Genomic DNA, 12624 nt, shown 5'->3' on the forward strand with positions numbered 1-12624 from the left:
TTGTAGTTCTGAATGTACCAAGGGATTTATTTTATAGTTTTATATGTTTATTTTTGGCTGCTTTGGTTCTTCGTTGCTGTGCGCGGCTTTCTCTAGTTGTGCAGGGGCTACTCTTCAGTGCGGTGTGTGGGCTTCTCATTGCGGCAGCTTCTCTTCTTTCAGAGCACGGGCTCTAGGCACGTGGGCTTCAGTAGTTGTGACATGCGGGCTTCAGTAGTCGTGGCTTGCGGCTCTAGAGCGCAGGCTCAGTAGTTGTGGTGCACGGGCTTAGTTGCTTCACGGCATGTGGGATCTTCCCGGGCCAGGGCTCGAACCCGTGTCCCCTGCACTGGCAGGCGGATGCTTAACCGCTGCACCACCAGGGAAGCCCTATTTTATAGTTTTCATAAAACTGAGATCATACTATTTGGTAAACTATGTTTGGATAGAATATAATTTATTTTAGTTCATTCCTATTTGTCAGTTAAATTGTTTCCAAAGTTTTGATATTATAACATCTTGCTGGTGTGACAATACTTGTACATAAATCTTCATGTTTAGAATTATTTCTTTATGATAAAGTTCCTAGAAATTGCCTTGAAAACTAAATTAATGAGTGTTTATTGTGCCGTAGACTGTGCTTAGAAAAATATAAAGAGATAGAGATATACAATCCTCATTACAAACCAATGATCTAGGTACCATGATTGTTATTTTTACAGAGAAAGCTGAGGCACAACAAGAAATGAGTAAGAATACTTAGTTATTTGATCCAGGTCACAAAGCTGGAAAGCAGTAGAGCTGGATTTTGTTAACACATGTCTGTCAGTTGCATCTGCTCTAGAGCCTGGGCCCTTAACATGCTATGGTGATTCACTTTAAAAGAGAAGACAGATGGATTTGAGAAGAGTTTTAATAATAAATAAGCCTCACATCATCAGTGGAGTAGACCCTGACCACTTGACAATTTCTATAGGAGACAAGACAATTCAAAAGCAATGGGTTTTTGTTAAGGTATTTGCTAGAAAAAAAAATTTGATGGGATAATTAATACTCTAATAGGATATACATTGTTCATTTCTGAGCTCTTTCTAAGAAAAGCAACTTTAGAAGCTAATTTAAATTTAGATTTAATTTGATTACAAATGATAATGTCTTCATGCTATTTTTAGTTTAGATTCCAAGGTATCTGGGTCAATGAAGGGATCTTTTTTTTTTTTTTTGTGGTACGCGGGCCTCTCACTGTTGTGGCCTCTCCCGTTGCGGAGCACAGGCTCCGGACGCGCAGGCTCAGCGGCCATGGCTCATGGGCCCAGCCGCTCCGTGGCATGTGGGATCTTCCCGGACCGGGGCACGAACCCGTGTCCCCTCAGTGGCAGGTGGGCTCTCAACTACTGCGCCACCAGGGAAGCCTGAAGGGATGGATCATTTTGATGTCCTCATTTCAGACTGCTCACTTCCCTATGCTACACCTTAACTTCTGTTTTTTGTTAAACAGTGTGATACCCTTTGTCCGTTTCCTCAAAGAGATATGGACTATGGTCTTATGAGCTCTGTGAAAGAAGAGTGTGTGCAAGTGTGCGTGTGTTAGTAAGATACTGCTCTTCTTTTTCATATAAGAATGGATTTTTGGTATCTTAAATATTTAATAGCTTGAGAAATGTATAGTACAGTTTAAGACATAATTACATTTTTAAGTGGGACTAAAGGAGGTAAGAAAAAGAAGGAAATCTTGTCTGGCTTCTGCACTAAAGAAATCTAATTTTAGTTCTTTAACATAGGGTATGCAACACACCTAAAGCGGGTAAAAATAAATAAAATGAGATAAATTAATGAAAAGTACAAGTTAGAAATGGTTGATATTATGTTACTAACATACGCATTCACAACTGATGTACTTGTTTCTAACTTCTTAATTAATTATTGTAACTTCTAAAGCAGTAGGTTTCAAACCAATGGCTGTTTACTGGACGCATGCTGTTAAAAATGCATCTTCAAACCAGAACTCATACATTGCCAGTGGGAGTGTAAATTGGTATAGCTAGTTTGGAAAGCTGTTTGACAGTATTAACTAAATCTGACTGATATATACAGCCTGTCATCCAGCAATTCCACTCCTAAGAGAACAGGATAACTGCTTATGCCAGAACACTTAGAAATAGAGAAAAGCACGAAGAGAATAAAAATAAACTGTCATCCTAGTATGGAGATAACAGTTATTAACATTTTAAAGGAGAACCACATTTTACATACTGTTTAGTAGCAAGCTTATTTTATACATTAATGTATTGTGAACATATTTCCATTTAATAGGTATCAACAATGTTTTAAAAAATCTGCCTATAATATTATAACATGGCTAAACCATAACATACTGTGCTTATGCTTACCATAATTTTGTCTTGTTAGATACTTGGGATATTTCTAATTTTTTCACTACATTTAAATAACATTGTAATGGACATTCTTATATGTAAATTTTTAGCAAATATTTGAATATTAGAATAAATTCTTAGAAGTTAAATTTCTGGTTCAAAAAGTATATACATTTTAATTATTTAGATCAATTGCTAAAAATTATTGTAATTTATACTCCATTCAGCATGGTGTGATATTGTCCAATATCCACAATAGGCATAATTATTTTTTCTAATCTTTGTCAAATTTATAAATAAAAAAGAATTGCCTTTCATTCTAGCTTTACTTAATATGGTTGGACTTTTTATAGAATATTGCCTTTTTTTTTAGAATTCTCTGTTCATCTCCCTTGACTATTTTTCTCTTCTTCTGTCTTTCTTATTTGTTTGTAAGAATGCTTTATAAGGAGCAGCGACCCAAATTCTTTGTTTATGTTGTGGATATTTTTTTCTGCTTTATTACCAACTTTTCATATTTCAAACTCCTTTCCCAAACTAGCAAACTCTGATAACTTTAGTGTGTCCCCTTGAGGAAGCAGAATTTAGGAGAAACTATCATCAGACAATTTGCATTAGGCACCTTTGTTGGACTTTATTTCTTCTGTTTTCATTTCATGTCCTTTATCTCCTGTTTTCTTTCCCTTTCCTTTACTTCTGGGGCATAATGGATATATATGGATTCATATTTGCAGAGAGGGAACATTCTTAAGTGGCTGCCAGGTGTCAGGTACTGTGCTGGACGCTTCACTACATTAATTCATGTCATCCTTAAAACAATCCTACTGAAGTAGGCATTCTTTCATTTTATAAGCTGAGGAAATCGAAGATCATTTAAATCACGTGTGCTTTCTTTCTGGTCTTCCCTTTGGCCTTCTTGATTTTACCCCAATCTTCTCCTTTATTTTTATTTAAAAAATTTTTTTTGAGTTACGCGGGCCTTTCACTGTTGTGGCCTCTCCCGTTGCAGAGCATAGGCTCTGGACGCGCAGGTTCAGCCACCATGGCTCACAGGCCCAGCCGCTCCAGCAGCATGTGGGATGTTCCCGGACCGGGGCACGAACCCGTGTCCGGATTCTTAACCACTGCGCCACCGAAGTCCCTAGAACAGCAGCTTTTCAATTCATGTATCAATTCTACTATTTTCTAAATTATTCATCTCCCTTTTTTTTTTTTTTTTTGCGGTACGCGGGCCTCTCACTGTTGTGGCCTCTCCCGTTGCGGAGCACAGGCTCCCGATGCGCAGGCTCAGCGGCCATGGCTCACGGGCCCAGCCGCTTCGCGGCATGCGGGATCTTCCCGGAGTGGGGCACGAACCCGTGTCCCCCGCATGAGAGGCGGACTCTCAACCACTGCGCCACCAGGGAAGCCCCAACCTTCTCCTTTTGAAGCCTTCTTCATCTTTGTTATGGCAGTTCCATCCTTCCAAGCTGCTCAGGCCAAAACCCTCAGAGTCCTCCTTGCTTGCTTTCCTTCACATTCCACATCCAGTCTGTGAGGAATCCCTGTCAATTTATCACCACCACCCCTATCTCCCTGGTCCAATTACTCTCCTCTTGCTCCTGGATTATTTCAATAGCCTTCTCATTGGTCTCTGCTTCAGCCCTTACCCCCTATTGTCTATTGTCAACCCAGCAGTCAAAGTGTTCCTATCACAGTGTGTCAGAAGATGACACTTTTCTACACAAAACCCTCCAGTGGCTTCCAGCTCACTCAGAGTAAGGGCCTCATTTGGCCTGTCACCCCTACTTCTTCTCTGACTTCCGCATTCTGACACTCTGGCTTCTTGGTTGCTCCCAGAGCACTCAGGCATATTCCTGCCTCAGGGCTTTTGAACTTGCTGTGCTTTCTGCTTCAAAAGTTGTCTGCCCAGATATCTTGTTTCCCAGCCTCCTTCAGACCTTTGCTCAAATACCTCCAGAGGTTTTCTTTGATCACCTACTTAAAAGAACACCCCTCAAACTCCTTATGTCCCATCCCTGCCTAATATTTCTCCATAGCATTACTATTTTTTTCTTAACATTTTTACTGGAGTATAAATGCTTTACAACGTTGTTTTAATTTCTGCTGTATAACAAAGTGAGTCAGCTGTACGTATACATATATCCCCATATCCCCTTCCTCTTGCGTCTCCCTCCCACCCTCCCTCTCCCACCCCTCTAGGTGGACACAGAGCACCAAGCTGATCCTCCTGCGCTATTCCATAGCATTTCTAATTATATTGCAGGTACATATTTTCTTTATCATCTGTCTCTCCCACCTGGAAGGTAAGGTCCATGAGGGCTAGGATTTTTATGTTTTTGTTCTCTGCTGTGTCCCCAACCCCTAGAAAAATGCCTAGCGTGAAAAAAGCACTCAATCGATATTGGTTGAATAAATGATTGCCCCACATCCCAGTTGTTAGAACAGGCCCAGGTGACCTGCTGGGCAGAACTTCCCCACTCTTAACCCTTCTATCTCCCTGTCCTTCCCCAGTTTTTACTTAGGAGCCACCTGTCCTGCATTTGTTATAGGTGGAAGGCTGGTGAATGATGAGTTATTCGCAGCAGGTGCATTCCTGCTGCCGTCATCAAGTATAGCAGTGGTGGTAGAGCAGAAGTGTGAAGTTTGCATCCTCTGATTGCCATGGTTGCAAAACAGAACCCGAAACTAGGTAAACTTGATTTTGGTTGTTTTCGGATGCCATTCATCGAGAATGGAGGGAGGAAGATACTTCCTCCAAAGGAGAATTTGGTGAGGCTCCAGCAGGATGCTGCTGCGGTAGGAAAAGCTCCACAACCGCCACACCCGCTCAGACTGCGGCTCACCTCAAGTTTCAGCCACACCAACCACAGGGCTCTGAAACTGCCAAGAGAGCCTCTAACCAACAATTTGATTCCCCCTCCTGGATTTAAAGTTCAGAAAGCAGATCCTTGACTTTACCACCCAAGCATGCAAGAGGCGTGGAAGGCGGAGAAATGCGGAGGTTGAGATGGCAATACCAGCTTGGCAATGTGCGAGGTCTCTGATGGAGGGCAGCCGGCAAACGCGGGGCCGGGCCGGCCGGGGTCCGAGGTCTGGGCTCTGGGAAGGACGGCGAAACACGAGGCAGTGCCAAGGGCCACCGCCATACTCGGGGTGGTAGGGAAACGGATTCCCAACCTGCTCTCCCATTTCCCGGGGAGAGTTGGGGAAATTTCTTTTTGCTGTAGAACTGTCCAGTTAAAGAGTTCTCATTTTTAGGGGGAAAATTGCCATTGAATTGTGACACGTACATCTATACTCGCAGGGTGCGTGCCGCGTGGAGCTGTCTTTCTCCACTCAGCAGAACTCAAGAAATGAGCCTTTTGGCCGGACCGTAAACGTGGTGTGTGTGTGTGTGTGTGTGTGTTCGTGACGGGGTGTAGTTCCAGCGACAGGCGAGTCCCCAGGGGCGAGGTGTCCTCCATTCCGCGGGGTTTAAGTTTCGGTGGAAATTTTCCCTCAGAGGCTCCGCCTCCTTCACCTTGGCAACGGGCGCCGGGGCGGCCTCGCAGCCGAGCCAGACCCCCGCGCACCTGACGGCCGCCCCTCCGGGGGAAGGGGCGGGGCTGGCGGCGAGGGCAGGGGCGGGGCCGGACGCGAGCTCCCCTGAGCCGGCCAGGCAGGTTGGGCTCCGCCTCGGCTCGGGCCCCGCCCGCGCTCCCCCGAGGGCGCGGGTTGGGGGGCGGGGGAGCGCAGGAGCGGCGCGGCTCCGCCACGGGCTGACGCACTGTCGGAAAGTTGCGCTCCGACCTTCTTCCACCTCGTACTTTCTTCCCAGGGCGCCGCTGTAGACTTGGAGCTGGGTGGGGAGGACCCGGGCCGAGGCGTGAGAGCGGCTGCCGGCCGGGGTGCAGAGCGGACTGTCCCGGTCCCGGCGAGGAGCCCGCTCCCCCTTCCTCGCGGTGCCCAGCGCGGTGGTGGCACAAACTTTCTGGACTGTTCCCGGACAGTTCTGGCGAGTCCCGCACCGGGCCGGGAGGAGGAGCCGCGGCCGCTGACAGGTACGTGGCGTGCGGATCTGAGATTTGCGCCTGAGGGATTCTTTTATTTTAGGGGTTATGGGAAGGCGGAGAGCAGAAGTATCCCTTGCCTGCGTTCCCCGACTGGGCGGGAGGAGCAGGAATTGGGAGGGGGGGGCCCCCGCTGGGACTATCCCAAGCAAGATCTCTGTGTCGGGCCGAGGCACGGCGGGGAGGAGGGGGCTCCCAGAGCTGCTGGACCGGGCGTGACTCGGTGACTGATCCCGGGGGAGAAAGAGCTAGCTTGTTTTGACGGAGAAGGATGGCACCTGGGCTCTCCACCCTTTTCTTGGTTCTTGGGGCCAGAGAGCCTGATCCTACCGGATGAACAAGCAAAGGAGAAGAGATGTGGGGCTCAGTTTTCCTCTCCCCACCTCCTTGCTTTCATACAAGAGGCAGAGGCGGTCCCACTCTGAGGATTGCAGCGCTTTCCTGGTGTTAGGACTTACTTGTTGGGTGTCTCTTGCTCAGTTTCGTTAAGTTCTCTAATGAAACTGCGTTCAAGTCGTGGCTGTTATTGATGATGATGGTGGTATGTGTGTGCGTGCGTGCGTGCGTGTGTGTCCTGCTCCGACCTTAACAAAGGTCCCTTGTTAATTCCACTTCTGGTAGGGAGTGGAACTAAATAACTTCTGTCCTATCTTAAGCCCAGCCAGAGAGAGGTGTTGGTGGCAGCGGTAGCCTTGTTTGCTTGGGACTTCGGGAATCACGTGGGCAGTTCTGATGCATTAGCCCAGCTCTGTCCCACCCACTTGGATCCATCCATTCTTAATAGACCCGGTTTATGTTAATCCCAGACTCCTAATTTATTCGTGTTTATTAAGAATGGGTGGATCCAAGTGGGTGGGACAGAGCTGGACTAATACACACTGCTATCTGTAAAATAGATATTCAACAAGGACTGTATAGCACAGGGAACTCTACTCAATATTCTGTAATAACCTAAATAGGAAAAGAATCTGAAAAAGAATAGATGTATGTATTTGTATAACTGAATCAAACTGCTGTACACCTGAAACTAACAACATTGTAAATCAACTATACTCCAATATAAAATAAAAATTAAAAAAAAAAAAAAAAGACCCGGCTTCCACCATTCAGCAGGTGCTGCAGCCTTAGGCATCCCAGGTGGGGAGTATTCCCCGTGGAAGGAAGGAGCCCCAAACAGAGGAGAGACAGCCCTGGGGAGGAATAGTAAACAATGCACACCAGTTGTTGCTTTCTTGTAGATTGGGCCCACTCCCTGCCTTCTCTGGCAGGGCCCTGCTATCAAATTCATCTCATTAGAAAGTCAGCTGCTCTCTGCTAATAGCCGCAGCTGCCCTGATGAAATTATGTAGGTCATTGAAAAATAATTCCTGCTTAATCACCTTTATCCTGTTGATTAGCGAGAGAAAAGATTTCCTCTTCTTAATGTACCATGCCTGGTCAGCAGGGTCACCTGCCTGACCTCAAGTTCACTTGTACACCTGGCACTAGACAGGATGTTTTCCCTGAAACTGCCCAAATATTTCCCTGAAACAGCCCAAGACCACATCTGGAGAAGTTTAGTGGTCTTCTCTGGACAGAAATTGAGCAGGAGATTCAGTCCATAAATTTACTTTTTAGTGCAGCATATTTGTTGGCTTTAGATAACTTTTCAGGTAATTAAAGGCTGGTTTCTTTTAGTTCCAGTTAACCCCTTTCCGCACAGCTCATAGAATTGTTTCCATGCTTGTCTTGAAATAAATTAAGTTTGGGGTCCCGTTTGTCATTTGACCTGTAGCTTTAGGAACAGGATTAAACTGTGTGCGGCATGTAGATAAGACAAGAGAAACTGAGTATCACTGAACTAGATTCAGAGAGAGATTTAGAGTGGTCTCATAATCTAGACCTGTCTACCTAGCTAGCTTCCTACTTGCCTCTAAATAGAGACACTGTGGTTGTATCACTTTCAATATAGGTCTTTGAATACCAGAAATGAGAGACCTGTTTTACTGTAGTGTCAGTAATGCATTGCTGGACAGTTCTTCATGATAACTTCCCAAATTTGATATGAAACACTTTCTCTACAAAGTTCTTTCTGTTGTAATAGGAAGCCAATAGATTATGTCTGCAAATCAAAAAGCAGATGTACAAATTATGTTGAAATATAGAGGTACATATTAGAAGAAGCCTGAGGAGTGACTTTTGAAATTATGTTCCTGTATTTTATTTTTATTTATTTAAACAAATATTTACTTATTTGGCGGCATCAGTTCTTGGTTGCAGCATGTGAGATTTTTCATTGTGGCACGTGGGCTTCTCTCTAGTTGTGGTGCACGGGCTGTAGAGCATGCGGTCTCAGTAGTTGTGGTACGTGGGCTTAGTTGCTCCATAGCATGTGGGATCTCAAACCCGGGTCCCCTGTGTTGGAACGTGGATTCTTAACCACTGGACCACCAGGGAAGTCCCCTTGTATTACTTTTATAAAGAATATTTGGTAAGGAAGCTCTCTCTCTCTGCAAATATAAAACAGTTGCTTTCTCTGATCCCTGCTGAGATGCTCGATCTTTGTTCTGTGTGCATTTGTCTCATAGGGCAATACATAGACCCTTTGAAGAGCTAGACCCTCAGATTCTGGTCTTGGAACATGATTTACATCTATTTCACTCTTACTCTCAGTGGCTTCTGACTCTTAGTTTTTAGCCTACATAGGAGAACAGTGCTCAAGAGTGACCAATAACTTCAGGTACTTCATTTATAGGGATCTCTTCGTGAAGACAATAACGGAAAGTAACATTTTTATAGTGCTTTATGAGTAATAAAGTGCTTTCACAGGTACCATATTTGTGCTTTGTGATTTAACCATTTTGTAGTTGGTGTATTATATTCAGCTTACACAGGAGGAAAATTGTTGAGATTCAGGGTTTCCCTGGTGGCGCAGTGGTTGAGAGTCCGCCTGCCGATGCAGGGGACACGGGTTCGTGTCCCGGTCCGGGAAGATCCCACATGCCTTGGAGCGGCTGGGCCCGTGAGCCATGGCTGCTGAGCCTGCGCGTCCGGAGCCTGTGCTGCGCAACAGGAGAGGCCACAACAGTGAAAGCCCCGCGTAACGCAAAAAAAAAAAAGTTGAGACTCAGAGAAAATAAGGAACTTTTAGGTGCATACTTTGTTCCTGTATGTGGTGGACTCAGACACGAATGCAGGACTTTTCTGATTTAGAGGCCAGGCTTTTAATTTTTTCTCTGCTACATTTTGTGCAGTGTTTAGAATGGGACCTTATTTCTTATTAATCAACATGAGTGCTCACTGGGACAGGACTATATAGAAACACATACTTATACATGTGTGTACATGCATATAATCTTTATATCCTTTGCATCTCAACAGTGTAGCTGCATCCCAGGAGGTGGGACAGGTGATAAATGCCCCAATAGTTGCCATAGGAACTTTTGGTAGGGTCTAATAAAATTGAGAAAAATCAGAAAATAGTAATCTAAATGTGTGATTTACAAATATAGAAGTAATTACTAGAAGAAACATCTAAAAGAATTGAAGGGGCTTCTTTTGGAGAGTGGAACTCAAGGATGAGAAGGAGCCAGGCAGGCGTCTGCTGTTTTTGGCCATGTACCTTATAACCTTATACCTTATATTTTAGGCTGTGTACATGTGTGTGTGTGTGTGTGTGTGTGTGTGTGTGTGTGTGTGTGTGTATATGTATATGTATATATTTAAGATATCCTTTGGCAAGGAATGAGTAAAGCTTTGTTTTCAGAATTTTAGAGCCGAAAGGGACCACAGAGATTGTTTATTCTCCGTCCTTTGATTTTGCAGGTGAGGAAATTGTGGTAGAGGAGTTCAATTGTTTTGCCAAGGTCACATGACTGTGGAGGCACCCCTCTCCCAGCACAGGTTCATACCCTTCCACAGGCAGCTGGAAATTTCCCCCATGCTTGTGATTCCTCAGTTACCTTTCCAGGCACTGCTCTCTTGTCCTTTCCATCTAGTTTTTACAATGTTTGAATAGGTTACAGGGCTGCGGATTCAAAAGTAGGTAGCTATCTCTAATTCCTCATATTTCCATTATGAAAATGCTTCAAATAGTTTCAGAGTCTGCAGAATCCTTTTTTTTTTTTGGTTAATTCTGAAATAACTTAGATATACCTTTGCAGTTTGTTTGCAGCTGTTCAGGAACTGACAGTGTTGAATTTGATAAATACTGGAGTTTGGCCTAAACTTTTATCCCTAGAAGCTATTACTAATGGGAGACGGTAAGGGGCCCTTCCAATGTCTGTGTGTTGCTCAGTTTTGAAGTTCTGAGAATAAGGAAACAACCGTCTTCCAAAAGAGAGGTAGGGGCAGATAATATTGCAGAGCTATAATAGAAAAGTTTTTAACACCCTAAGATTTCCCTTTTCTTTATACATAAAGTTTTTTCCTACTTCCCCTCCAATTATAATACTAACTTAAAATAAAACTTTATTTTTTCTGATTATACACACAATACATATTATTCAACATTCAAACATCACAGAAATATGTAATGTTGAAAGATAAAGTGCACTGTGATCTTGTATTCTAGAGAAACTTCCCCCAAATTTCCCTGTATTAAAATATATTTATTATTGTGATTGTTTAATAACAAGTGGGGTAATATAAAACAACTTTCAACTTCGTTTTTATTTTTAACTTAATTGGTGTTGAAAATGTTCCCATGACCATACATATAGATCATACTGTATAGTATTGCATGACAGGTTATTTTAACAGTTTCCTATTGTTGGAAATTTGGGTTGTTTCCCATTTTTCTATAGTAAGACTAGTGCTTTAGAGAACATCCTTTAAAGTCCATCTTGTGTAGGTACACTTGTGTACCTACATTTGTGTAGGAAAGGTTTGTGAAAGAGTCAGAGGTATGAAAATGCTAAATTCTCTAATTTACACTTCCTCTAAGTGTCCCTACATTTTAAATTATATTAATAGCTTTTTTTTTTGAATGTATTGGACTGAAGATAGAAATTATTGTTACATGACCCGACTGAAACAAAAGGTCGTAGTAACAGAAGGTGCTGAGATTTTAGGTAAGACTTACCTCATTTCTTCACATGTCAGGTTCTTTTTGGTTTTAATGCTTTCCCCAAGAGAACATAGTAATTGATAACAGATATAAAAATACTCTGCAGTTGTCGGATGAGCTGCTAATTATTTTTTATGGAGCAAAGTTTAAAAAAATTTTTTTTTTAAGAACATTATTCTAGGACATGCTATTAAGGAGAATCTACCAGGTTTTGCAGAATGCAGAGTGAGTGTATTTTAGCTCCTCTTCTTGTATGAAAATTTACTTCTATTGAAATATTGGTCATGGGTCAATTTTAAGATCTTTAGGCCTATAGAAAGTCCCAGGAACTGATTTCTCTCATCTGTGTGTGGCAAATGTGAAATATGATACTTTGGCTAAATTTTACGACCCAGGCTCATTGAAGGAGGAACATTTCAGAAATTCCTGTGGCAAAGTTTTTATTGACCATCTTAGAGAGTTGATTAATATTTTCATCGAGTCCAAGCTTTGTTCATAACCATTCAATTAGAAGATTATGTTGCATTCCTCAAGATGAGTATCTTCTGCTTTGTTTGTGTTCATGGAACTTGTACTTGGGAGTTCATTCATGATTTTCTTTGTAATATATCAGAATGAGTATAAAAGTATCTTAACAAATATAAATATCTGTACAATATAAACATATACACACCTTATGTGTATATATATATGACATATATATACATGTGTGTATTTATGCATAAGTGATATAAGCTATACTGTAAAAATATGATCATCGGGACTTCCCTGGTGGTTGAGTGGTTAAGACTGCAATTCCACTGCAGGGGGCACAGGTTCGGTCCCTGGTCGCGGAACTAAGATCCTGTATGCAGCATAGCGCAGCCAAAAAAAAAAAAAGATCATCAGTAGGTCACTTAGCATGAAACTTTGTGCATCCTCAAAATGAAGATGCTGCTGCCCATATTTATTGTATTAGGAAAAATGTTTCTTGATATTTTTTGTGTGAAAAATTCTTTTGTAAAAAACGAATTTCTTAGAATACAAGAGAAATTTCATCGTTTGTATATAGTTCTTTTGATTTTTTTTTTTTTTTTGTGGGAAGATGCAATATACCTTACGTATTAGTCTTGGTTACTGCCTGTTCTCTAACATTGTCACTTTTTTGGTAAGTTGAATATTTAAAATCTCT

General features: G+C 42.7%; 1 protein-coding gene across 1 annotated transcript in view; it reads left to right on the forward strand.

Moving 5' to 3' along the window:
- Positions 1–5988: 5988 nt before the first annotated feature.
- Positions 5989–12624, forward strand: part of FHIP1A (FHF complex subunit HOOK interacting protein 1A) — a 270411-nt gene continuing 263775 nt past the window's right edge. The window contains 1 exon segment of the mRNA XM_059066709.2: positions 5989–6397. The gene's annotated coding sequence lies outside the window, so the exon portion shown is untranslated.

The sequence above is a fragment of the Kogia breviceps genome, chromosome 6 (genome assembly GCF_026419965.1).
Source record: "Kogia breviceps isolate mKogBre1 chromosome 6, mKogBre1 haplotype 1, whole genome shotgun sequence".
In the NCBI taxonomy this organism is placed as follows: Eukaryota; Metazoa; Chordata; class Mammalia; order Artiodactyla; family Physeteridae; genus Kogia; species Kogia breviceps.